Below are 11,737 nucleotides of genomic sequence, written 5' to 3'. Positions count from 1 at the left end.
TCTCTTCAGACCTAGCAGCTAGCAGAATGTCGTCCATATAATGGGCGCACCTTAATGCAGGATATTTTCATCTCAAAGGAGCAATGGCTTCACTGACATAGAGCTGATACATAGTAGGACTATTAGCCATGCCTTGTGGTAAAACCACCCATTCAAATCTCTGATCAGCTTCTTCATGATTACATGAAGGGACTGTAAAAGCAAATCTTTCACTATCCTTTGCACAAAAAGGAATGGAGAAAAAGCAATCCTTTATATCTATTACTATTACAGGCCAGGAGGCTGGCAAAGATAATAAAAGTGGTAACCCTCGCTGCACTGGGCCCATGATCTGCATTTGTTGATTAATAGCTCGCAGATCATGCAGCAATCTCCATTTCCCTGGTTTCTTTTTGATAACAAAAATAGGTATATTCCAGGGAGAAACAGATGGTTTTATATGCTTTAAGGACATCTGTTCAGCCACCTACTCTTTGGCAGCGCTTAACTTTTCAGAGGAAAGTGGCCACTGAGTAACCCACACTGGCTCCTCCGTCTTCCAAGTTATGGGGATGCCTTCCTCAGCGGCCCCTAGGAAAAACCCAGGCCCTATCTCTTTTGTCTCTGTTGAGTGGGTATAGTACTTCTACGCCCTTGCAGATACTTCCCTATTCCAAAACCTGGAACGTGACCCATATCTTGCATCATGTGTCGGGCGGAGTCAGAATACTCATTGCTCAACTTAAACCCCATATCTTTCAAAAGATCCCTTCCCCAAAGGGAAATAGGAAGTTCCAACACATAGGGTTGCATAACTCCAGAATGTCCCTCCTGATCTTGCCATTTCAACTGCCTTGCACTCATATCCGGAGTTTTTGCATAACCAAGTCCTTGCAAAGTTTGGGAGGAAGCTTGCACAGGCCAACCTGAAGGCCAATCTTTCTTAGCTATTATACTCCTGTCTGCTCCTGTATCCAAAAGACCTAGGATCTTTTCCCCATCTATTTTCAACTCTAGCACAGGACGCTGTTCCAGATCCAGGGACAGAAAGATTAAATCCGTTCCCGTGGATCCAAAACCTCCTTTTCCTCTTTCTTGATCTTTTGCAGCATAGCAGTCATGCAGACTTGGCAAAATGACTAATTGGGCTATTCTATCTCCAGGAGAAATAACAGTTATCCCACGTGGAGAAGCTACCATGATCTTGACCACTCCTGTATAATCTGGATCTATGATCCCAGGATGTATAATAAGTCCTTTCAAAGCTGATGATGATCTTCCTAACAGTAAGCCAACTGTACCAGGTTCAAGGGGTCCTTTAAAATCTGTCTCAATTAACTGAACCCCCATTCAGGGTGTTAATACTAGTCTGATGGTGGAGCAGAGGTCCAATCCTGCTGAGCCCGCAGTGGCTCTCCACGGTCCCTCGGATGATGGAGGGTTGGCCACCTCTCTTGACTCTGTTCTCTGTCCTGATTCTCTACTGTCCCATATATTTGCGGGCCCTGGGGTCGTGGGCCCGCTGTCCGTTTTTTGGATGGGCTCCACCATAGCCTTGAATAAGGGGTTGCCTGTTAATATCTTTAATGGAGCGACATTCATTGGCCCAATGGTTCCCTTTCTTACATTTGGGGCATAGTCCAGGCTGTCTAGGGCACTGGTTGTTTCCTGTGCTCTCTGTACTTCTTCTTTCAGGACATTGCCTTTTGAGGTGTCCCATCTTTCCACATTTGAAGCAAGCGCCAGAACTTCCTCCTTTATTCTGAGTCAGCTGAACTACTGCGGCTGCAAGGCCAGCATTAGTTAAGGGTCCTCCTAACTCCCTGAAGACTTTCATCCATACTTCAAGCCCCTTGTTCTTATAAGGGGTGATGGCTGCTCTACACTTCTTCGTGCATTGTTCATACACTAACTGTTTTATGAGTGGCATGGCAGCATCGGGATCCTCCAAAATTTTACCTGCAGCCTCCACTAACCTCGCTACAAAGTCAGAGAACGGCTCCATGGGGCCCTGCAAAATCTTAGTAAGGTTACCATTTACTTCTCCTTTATTGGGTAAAGACTTCTATGCCTTGATGGCAATCTGATTGACTTGTTCAAAAACCTGCATAGGATTACCCTGTCTGCTGATTGGCAAACCTTCCTTGTCCTAGAAACATGTCCCTATCCCAAGCAGGATTACCATTCCTCTGATTGGTAGCAGCCTGTTCTGTAGCATACTCAATGAGGAACACTTTCCAGTCTAAATATTGTCCTGGGCTCAGGCAAGCTCGAGCTAACCCACTCCAATCACTTGGTGTCATATAATGCCTATTCAATGCTTCTACATTGGCCAAGGTGAACGAGGCAGTTATGCCATACGTTCTAACCGATTCAGCCAAGGATTTGATGACCTTAAAATCGAGAGGCTCCTCATAGCGATTACCCTGAGCATCCTGGAATACTGGGCAAGCAAGATGTAGCTTCGATCTCACTGTTCTCCACACCTCTGGGCAGAATGAATGTCTCGAGCCTCCAATGGGGGTGCTCGGGTCATTATATGGCAGAGGAGTGGAAGGCGCTCCCCTGGCAGCCCTGCAGTTGTCTCTGGGTCTTTACCTACTTCCCTCTTCTTCTTTCTTTCCTTCAGAGAATGTTTCTCTACCCTTTTAATCAGAGCCTGAAGTTCTTCATCAGTATCCGACCAGTCTGTGTCAGAATCCTCCCTCCCACTCTAGTTAACTGAGCGTTCCTCTTTTAGCATTTCTATGGCGGTCTGTCCCTCCTCCACTGCCTTACAGCACCTCTGATCCTCCAGGCAGCTCCTAACAAGTCTCCACACCAATCTTACCCCTGATTTAAGCGCTCCCTGGCCCCAGGCAAAATCCAGGTCCTTCCCTAGTTTATCCCAACACTCAACAGTCAAGTTTCCCCGAAAACGCGAACCAGGGTGCAATAGTATTGCACTCACTCAAAAACCTTTCCAGGGTGCTCTTCCTGATCCTTAGATTTTTAGACGAAAGCAGCTCTTGTAGAGTCAAGAAAATTGGGTGCGAATGTGAAGCGCCCATAGTTACTTTCACTTTCCCTCTAGTCCGCTCTACTGAGAAACTTTAGTTATTTTCACTTTCCCTCTAGTCCGCTCTACTGAGAAACTTTAGTTATTTTCACTTTTCCTCTAGTCCGCTCTACCACGAAACTTTAGCTATTTTCAGTTTGCTATTGCTGCGAACTTCCTCGCTCAATACCTGAGACTTTATCTCCGCTCAATTCCGCGGCCTTTAATGGTCCCACCTTTACCTTGGGAACTTACCAGCACTGCCCTGACTGCAAGAAGTTCTGAGCCCTTTCAGGTGAAGGAGGTGTGAGTTCCCCGTCCAGACCACCACTTGATGCGTCCCTCTTAACCAGCAAAAAAGACGCGCGACTCTTTAAGCTCTTCTTCAAGCAGCTTTTATTCAGGATCCTTAAAACAATCTTTTGATCCTGGAGAAAAGCCCGCGCAGGCTTAAGTACTCCTGCCCAACCAACCCCTGGGAGCCACGTAGGTAAAGCAGATAGGCCACTCTTATGCGAAAGCAGGCGCGACTGGCAAGCACAGCCAATTAAGGACTTGCTTGTCACTGAGAGCGCTCACTGTCGGGCTAGCAGAAGGCGGGAGCCTGCGCCATCTTTAAAGTGCGGCACATCGCAGCTCTCCACAACCATGGCCACCTCAGGTGCTCAGGTGATGAAATGGTCACCCCCCACACACACTGCACATTTTATCTGCTTCCCAGGCTGAGAAGGGAAAGGGATTTCTTCATGCATTCTTGGGATAATTTTGAGGAACCCATTTTAGATATTAGGCAATACATCTCATATAGGGTTGCACCTGTGGCAAAAGTCAAGAGGCCTTTTGTAAAAGTCAAAAGCATGTGTGCATATGGAGGGCGCAGAGGAGATCCAGCAGAAAAGCTACCAGGGGACCAAGAGGGTCATTAAAGTGAAATGTGATCCTACCCATAAAGGTAAGGTTTCAGTTCTCACTGAGAGGAATAAAAGACAAAGATCTAGGCCACTGCTGACATTTTCTTTGGGCAGACAGGTGGGACACCCAGCAGCCAGCAGCCATGCCCACTCAGCTGTGGTGTGTTCTTCCAAGAGACAAGGACATCACACTGTCGCACATCCCTTGCTCTCCAAAGACAAGGGGCAAGGTTAGAGAGGCCTCAGTCTCTGGAGTGACTCCCGGAGAGGGGTCCAACCATTACTTCCCAGGCCTGGCCAAGTGGCTGATATCAGAGAAGGAAGAGGAGGGCCTTGTACAAGAGCTAATGGAAATGGGAGAGTGGATACTATCTCCTTATTAGCCCTGAGTGGCCAGTAAAAAAAAAAAAAAAAAAGGCTCACGGCCTATAACACACACCAGTTGTTACAAACCACGGAATTCTTTGAACAGACCGGCATGCAAGGACATCCTGAGGGTCTTTTGGGGCACACCACTGCATTTAGAGGAAGAACATCAGTTTGCCTGCATGACCTTGACAGGACATCCTCAACAGTACTGTTCCCTGAGTCCCCTGATATTGATCCCAGTGGACAGCATAACACAGAGAAGTCTGGGATCCTGTGACAGCTGATCCACACTGTCATTTTGATTGGATTGTGAATCACTTGAGAGACTGGTGAGGCTCACCTGAAGTATATGGATGAGAGTGTTCCTGGGAGAAGTGACTGAGAGAGGACCTACCCTGATCGAGGGGACCGCCGTCCCACAGACTAGAGTTCCAGACCCTAAAACAGGACAAGAAAAAAGCCAGCCCAGGTATAGTGGCTCAAGTCTGTAATCCCAGCACTTGGGAGGCGGAGGCAGGAGGATCAGGATTCCCATGACAGGAAACCCTGTGTGAGAGAGAGAGAGAGAGAGAGAGAGAGAGAGAGAGAGAGAGAGAGAGAGGAAAGAGGGAGAGAGAGAGAGGAAAGAGGGAGAGAGGAGGAGAGAGAAGAAAGAGGGAAGAAGGAGAGAGAGAAAAAGAGAGAGAAAAAGAGAAAGAGAGAGAGAGAGAGAAAGAGAGAGAGAGAGAGTTGAGTCACAGCACTGGGTCCTTATTTCTGTTCTGCCATGTCTTCTTTACCATGATGAATCCTTGAAAGCTGTGAAAATAAATCTGGCCATTTTATCTACTTGTTTGTCTGTCTGTCTATCTACCCATGTTTCCTGTCAGGTATTTAAGTCACAGCCACAAAATAAATCAACCTGTTTACTATAGATCCCACCCAAAATACTATATTGAGATGATCATCCAGCCAGGAAAATACCTAGGGCAAATGGTGTGGATGAGATAGCCTTTTTTTTTTTTTTTTTTTTTTTTTTTTTTTTTTTTTTGGTAGTATCTTAAGGGTTTCATTGCTGTGAAGAGACACTATGACAAAGGCAACTCTTATAAGGGACAACATTTAGTTGGGGCTGGCTTACAGGTTCAGAGGTTGAGTCCATTATCATTATGGCAGAAGCATGGCAGCATCCAGGCAGGCATGGCACTGGAGGATGTGAGAGTTCTACATTTTGTTCCAAAGGCAAACAGGAGAAGATTGACTCCTCAGACAGCTAGGAGAAGGGTCTCAAAGTGACACACTTTCTCCAACAAGGCCACATCTACTCCAAAAAGCCACACCTCCTAATAGTGCCACTCCCTGAGCCAAGCATATTTAAACCACCACATTCCACTTCCTGGCCCCCCATAGGCTCATTCAAATAACATAAGTCTATGGGGGCCATAGCATAATCCAAAATACATATAGTCAAAAGTCTCCATAGTCTATCATAGTTTTAACAATATTTAAAAATCCAAAGTTCAAAGTCTCATCTAATTGTTTTACTGTAATCCCCCATAAAATCAAAGTCAAGAAGTAGATCATATACCTGCAACATCATAGGATGTACATTACCATTCCAAAATGACATAGTGAGGAAAAGCGAGACCAAAAACTGGCTGGGGAAACTCCAAACTCCATGTCTGATGTCAAAGTGCTCTTCAGATCTCCAACTCCTTTCTGCTTTGTTGATTACAGCATACTTCTTTCTCTTGAGCTGGTTCTTCTCCCTGTTAGCAGCTTTTCTCAGCAGGTGTACCACAGTTCTGGCATCTCTAACATCTTGGGGTATCCGAGGCAACTTCAACATTATATCTCTTGTTCCAGTGTCTGGGATCCACATATGATCTTCTGGCTCCTCCAAAGGTCTTGAGTTCCATCTCTAGCTCTGCCCTCTGTAGCACTCCAGGGTCTAGTTGGCTCTACCTCACCACTGCTGCTCTTCCTGGTGATCATCCCATGGTACTAGCATCTCTAACTTGCTGAGGTTTCTCATTGCAAGTAGGCATCACCAATAGCCTCTCACAGGCTCCCTTTATGGTACCAAGCCTCAACATTTTTGCATGACCCCTTCAGTCCTGGACCATGAACTGCAACTGAGGCTGCACCTTTACCAATGGTCTTCCCTGGCCTCTCACAGTGCCAAGTTTCAGCTGCTCCCTTCGTACCTTCAAAACCGGTACCAAGTAATTCTTACACATCACAAGTCCAGCTTTAGCATGAGGTACAACCTTGGCTATCTCTGGAACACAGCTTCTTTGTACCCTCAGAAAACACTTCCCAGAAGATTTCACCTCAGTGATGCTGGTCTCTTCTTAATCACCACTAATTTCTTAGCTGCAGCTAATCAGCATCATCAATTGTCCCAGTAGTCTAGTGCCCTACTCTTGATTCTAAAGCCAGAGCCACATGGCCACAGCTGCCAAGTTCTGCATCTTGTAAAAACTAGAACATGGCCCCTTATTCTATTACCAGCTTTCTGTTTTCAAGTCCTTCACTGCCTAAGCTTGGCTGTCCTGGAGTTTGCTTTGTAGCTTGACTTTGAACTCAGAGATCTGCATGGCTCTGCTTCCTGAATGTTTGGATTAAAGGCTTGTATCACCATTTCTGGACCTATGCTTTTTTCTACTTGGAACTGACTCTGTTCTAGGCTGGCCTTGAACTCGGGGATCAGCTTGTCTTTTTCCCCTCAGATCAAAGGTGTATATCACCATGTCTGGGCCTGAGCTTTTCATGGGCACTGTTCCTCAAAATCCAGATCAAAAGCCTGTGTCTTCCAGCCTCAAGATCTGGATCACAGTTGTGCTCTCCATTTCTGGATTGTAGTTCATTTCAGATTAAAAGTCCAAATGAAAACATTAACCAAGGCCCTTGTTCAACTGCAAAAGCATAAACAATAAGCTTAGCAGGGTGGGGTCTTGCTGTAAGGTCACCACTCCCTTAATCTGTTTATCTCCTTGAACATAGGATTCAGCTCCATTCTACTTCCTGGGCCCCTTTATTCTTAGAACCATACATTTTGTACTTTACCTTTCAAAGTGTGCTCCTTTTCATCAAAATGCTCTTCATACAAGTGGACTTTAGTAACCACACAGCAGAATTTATATCAGGCTGTTTTGAGACTTCCTTTGTCAAAGCAACTAATCTAAATCTCCTTTCTTTAGCCTCAGGCAGACTTTTTGGACAATGGCAAAAGGGGCCACATTCTTCACCAAAATATCACAAAAACAGTCTCTAGGCCACATACTCACATTCTTCACTAAAACCTCTTGGGCCAGGTCTTTGCAGTTCAAATCCCCCTCAGCACCAATGTCTTCCACATTCCTCCTAGGGTGGTCCAATAAGTCTCACTTAAAGCATCCTACTGCTTCTCAAACACAAGGTCCCAAAATCCACATTCCTCCAAACAATGACATGATCAGGCCTATCACAGCAATACCCTAATCTCTGGTACCAGCTTCTATCTTCATTAGGGTTTTACTGCTGTGTACAGACACCGTGACCCAGGCAACTCTTAGAAGGACAGCATTTCATTGGGGCTGGCTTACAGGTTCAGAGGTTCAGTCCATTCTCGTCAAGGCAGGAGCATGCCAGTATCCAGGCAGGCATGCTGCAGGAGGAGCTGAGAGTTCTACATCTTCATCTGAAGACTGCTAGAAGACTCAAGATAGCCTTAAACATGACAGTGGCTACAAAATTAACAGTTACTTAGGCATCATGAGGACTAGTGTCCAGAGAAGAATTCCTGGACCAGTCAAAGGAAGTAGACTGGCCTAAAACTTCCAGCAAGCTGGGAGTGATGGCACATACCTGTAAGCCTGTCACTGGGGAGATGGAGACAGAAGCACCAGTTATTCATCTTCAGCTCATAGAAAGTTAAACAGATGGGGCTGCCAAGATGGCTCAGAGGTTAAGAGCACTGACTGCTCTTCCAGAGGTCCTGAGTTCAATTCCCAACAACCACATGGTGGCTTACAACCATCTATAATGCGATTTGGTAACCTCTTATGGTGTGTAGGCATACATGTAAGCAAAACACTGTATACGTAGCCAATAAATAAATCTTTTTTGTTTGTTTGTTTTAATAGTATTTTTAAATTTGGGTTTTGTTTTGTTTTGTTTTTCAATAAATAAATCTTTAAAAAAGAATCAATTTGCTGGGCAGTGGTGGTGCATGCCTTTAATCTCAGCACTTGGGAGGCAGAGGCAAGTGGATTTCTGAGTTCGAGGCCAGCATGGTCTACAGAGTGAGTTCCAGGACAGCCAGGGCTATACAGAGAAACCCTGTCTTGAAAAAAACCAAAAAGAAAGAAAACTAATTTAAAAGAAAGAAAGAGGGCTAGAGAGATTGCTCAGTGGTTAAGAGCACCAGCTGCTCTTCTGGAGGTCCTGAGTTCATATTCCAGCAACCACTTGGTGGTTCACAACCATCTGTAATGAGATCTGATGCCCTCTTCTGGTGTGTCTGAAGACAGCTACAGTGTATTTACATATAATAAATAAATAAATCTGTGGGGCTGGAGTAAGAAGGAAAAAATAAAATAAAAGAAAGAAAAAGGAAGGAAGAAAAGTTAAGCCCAGCAAGACACTGTCTCAAAATCACCAAACCCCAAACAAAACACCTCTAACAAACTATCTGAAAGGGGCCCTGGAGAGTGTGCATCTGCTTCATAAGGTTATTCTAGGGCAATGGTTCTCAACCTTCCATCTGCTGTGGCCCTTTAATGCAGTTCCTCATGTTGTGGGAACCCCAACCATAAAATTATCTCATTTCTACTTTATAACTGTAATTTTGGGGGCTGGGAAGATGGCTCAGTGGGTAAGAGCACTGACTGCTCTTCTGAAGGTCCTGAGTTGGGATCCCAGCAACCATATGGTGGTTCACAGCCACCTGTAATGAGATCTGACGCCCTCTTCTGGTGTGTCTGAAGACAGCTACAGTATATTATGCCAGTGTGAACGGGCTGGAGCAAGCGGGGCTGGAGCAAGCAGGACCATCCTGAGTTTAATTCCCAGCAGCCACATGTTGGCTCACGGCCATCTGTACAGCTACAGTGTACTCATACACATAAAATAAATAAATAAATCTTTAAAAAAATAACTGTAATTCTGCTGCTATTATGAATTGTAATACAAATATCTGATATGCAGGAGATCTGATAGGCAACCTCATAAGGGCCAGAACCCACAGGCTAATACCTACTGCCCTACAGTCACCCATCTATAAGCAAGCCCCCCCCCAAAAAAAAAACCTGCCTCTTTGGGCCAGCAAAGTGGATCAGTGAGGAAAGGTGAGTTCCACGAAGTCTAGTGACCCGAGTTGGATCCCTGAGACACACACAGTGGAAGGACAACTGCAAGTTATTCTTCTGACCTTTGTTGGTGCTCTACCCTGAAACACCCACATACAGGGGTGGATGGATTTCTATGACTTTAAGGATCGTCTGATCTGCATAGAGAGTTTCAGGCCAGCCAAAGTCTCAAAACCCAGAATTTTTTTTTTTTTTTTCGAGACAGAGTTTCTTTGTTTATCCCTGGCTGTCCTGGAACTCACGCTGTAGACCAGACTGGCCTCGAACTCAGAAATCCACCTGCCTCTTCCTCCCAAGTGCTGGGATTAAAGGCATGCTCCACCACTGCCCGGCAAAACCCAGAAATTTTAAAAGTAGAAACCAGAGCTAGAGAGATAGCTCAGCTATTAAAAGTACCTGCTGCTCTTACAGAGGATCCACGTGGCCACTCATTCGAATTGCTTGGGACACTGAGGCTCCTGGGAACCTGGACCTGGTTGGAGGACTGATCAAGCAAACGAACAACAGGTGCAGTGCAGCAAGCAGCTGTGGCTGGAAGCCAGGGCTTAGATATTTTGCATAGAAAAGGGAACTTCGCCCAACAAGCAAAGAGGAGGGCTTTGAGGCTTGGCCTGACAAACATCAGTCAGGAAAGCACCTGCTACACTTTGACTGACTCATGAGATGGAGCCAGTAGGCTGGCAGTCTGATGCTGGTGCCACAAGTCTCAACCTGTGTAGGAAGAAGCCCGTGGCCTGTAAGTGGAACACAGGTCTAACAAGATGCCATGGAAAAGGAGCCGTCCCATTAAGAGCATTTGTGGGAGCCACTGACCAATGGCCGCTGGTCAGAACTAATATCATTCTGCAAACACTGAAGCTACTGTCACCTGGGATGTGGCCGGCCACCTGGGACAGACACGAGAAACCTCAAGACCACAACTGATGGAAGGCCAAAGAAACTCAGCCAATGTTTCTGGACACTAACTAGACGGCAGAGTGCCTAAGAGGTTCCCAGGAGATATGGTCTAGGCACTTAAAGCCAGATGGTTCTGGTGGATAGACCACTTTAAGGGTAGACTGTTTTTTCTGTGTATGACACAGCAGTCTGTGTATGCACAGAAAATGGAGGCTCTGTTAGACATTTGTTTTGTTTTGTTGAGATAGTTTTGCTGCGGAGCCCTGACTAGCCTGAAACTAATTATGTAGACCAAAGTGGCTTCAAAAGGGCAGATAAGATGAACATGGTGGCCCACACCTTTAATCCCAGTGTTCAGAGGCAGAGGCAGGCAGATCTCTAAGCAGAGTTCAAGGCCTGCCTAGTCTATAGAGAGAGTGATGGGCCAGCCAGGGCTATGTAGAAAGACCCTGTCTCAAGACAAAACATAAAAGCAAAAGTACAACGCCAGTATTTAGGAAGAGTAGGCAATCCTCTTCCTAAACACTGGTCTGAAAATAATTCTTAGCTGGACCCACGGGAAGCTGGAGTGGCAGGGTGATGGCACTATCCCCTCTGCTATTTACACCCCCCACACACCCACCCCACCTTACCCCTTTTTTTTTTTCTTCAAGACGGGGTTTCTCTGTATAGCCCTGGCTGTCCTGGAACTCACTCTGTAGACCAGGCTGGCCTCGAACTCAGAAATCCTCCTGCCCCTGCCTCCCAAGTTCTTGGATTAAAGGCAAGAGCCACCACTGCCCAGCCACCCCCCCTTTAAGGTATCTTTAATATTTATTTATTTTATGTATATGAGTACACTTTAGCTGTCTTCATGCATACCAGAAAAAAGGTGTTAGATTCCATTATAGATGGTTGTGAGCCACCATGTGGTTGCTGGGAGTTGAACTCAGGACCTCTGTAAGAACAGCCACTTAACCACTGAGCCATCCGTCCAGCTCCCCCATCCCTCTTTCCTGTTTCAGTGGCATGCAGGCTCCTTTCTGGCCCTTCCTTCCTGGAGACCACTGCAGGTGCAAAACTGCTTGGTGCTGGCTTAGTGTCCCATCTCAGTGGAAGAGAGACCAATGTGTTCCCTGTTACCTGAGTCCTCTTCATTGTTCTATGGAACTAGGGCCTCCAGGAGGTACCACAAAGCTGATCTCATTTGTGTTGGCTGTAAGCAGCTGACTGCC

General features: G+C 46.0%; 1 long non-coding RNA gene across 1 annotated transcript in view; it reads right to left on the bottom strand.

Annotated features, from left to right (window-relative positions):
- The window catches only part of LOC116102466, a 14,591-nt gene extending 4,457 nt beyond the window's left edge, over positions 1-10,134 (bottom strand). Inside the window, exon 1 of the long non-coding RNA XR_004123190.1 lies at positions 10,023-10,134. This is a non-coding gene — a long non-coding RNA (uncharacterized LOC116102466). The remainder of the gene's footprint in view (positions 1-10,022) is intronic.
- Between the last annotated feature and the right edge of the window lie 1,603 nt (positions 10,135-11,737).

Source organism: Mastomys coucha, unplaced genomic scaffold (assembly GCF_008632895.1).
Source record: "Mastomys coucha isolate ucsf_1 unplaced genomic scaffold, UCSF_Mcou_1 pScaffold21, whole genome shotgun sequence".
NCBI lineage: Eukaryota > Metazoa > Chordata > Mammalia > Rodentia > Muridae > Mastomys > Mastomys coucha.
Note: the sequence above shows the minus strand (reverse complement) of the source record. Positions and strands in the feature narration are given on the sequence as shown.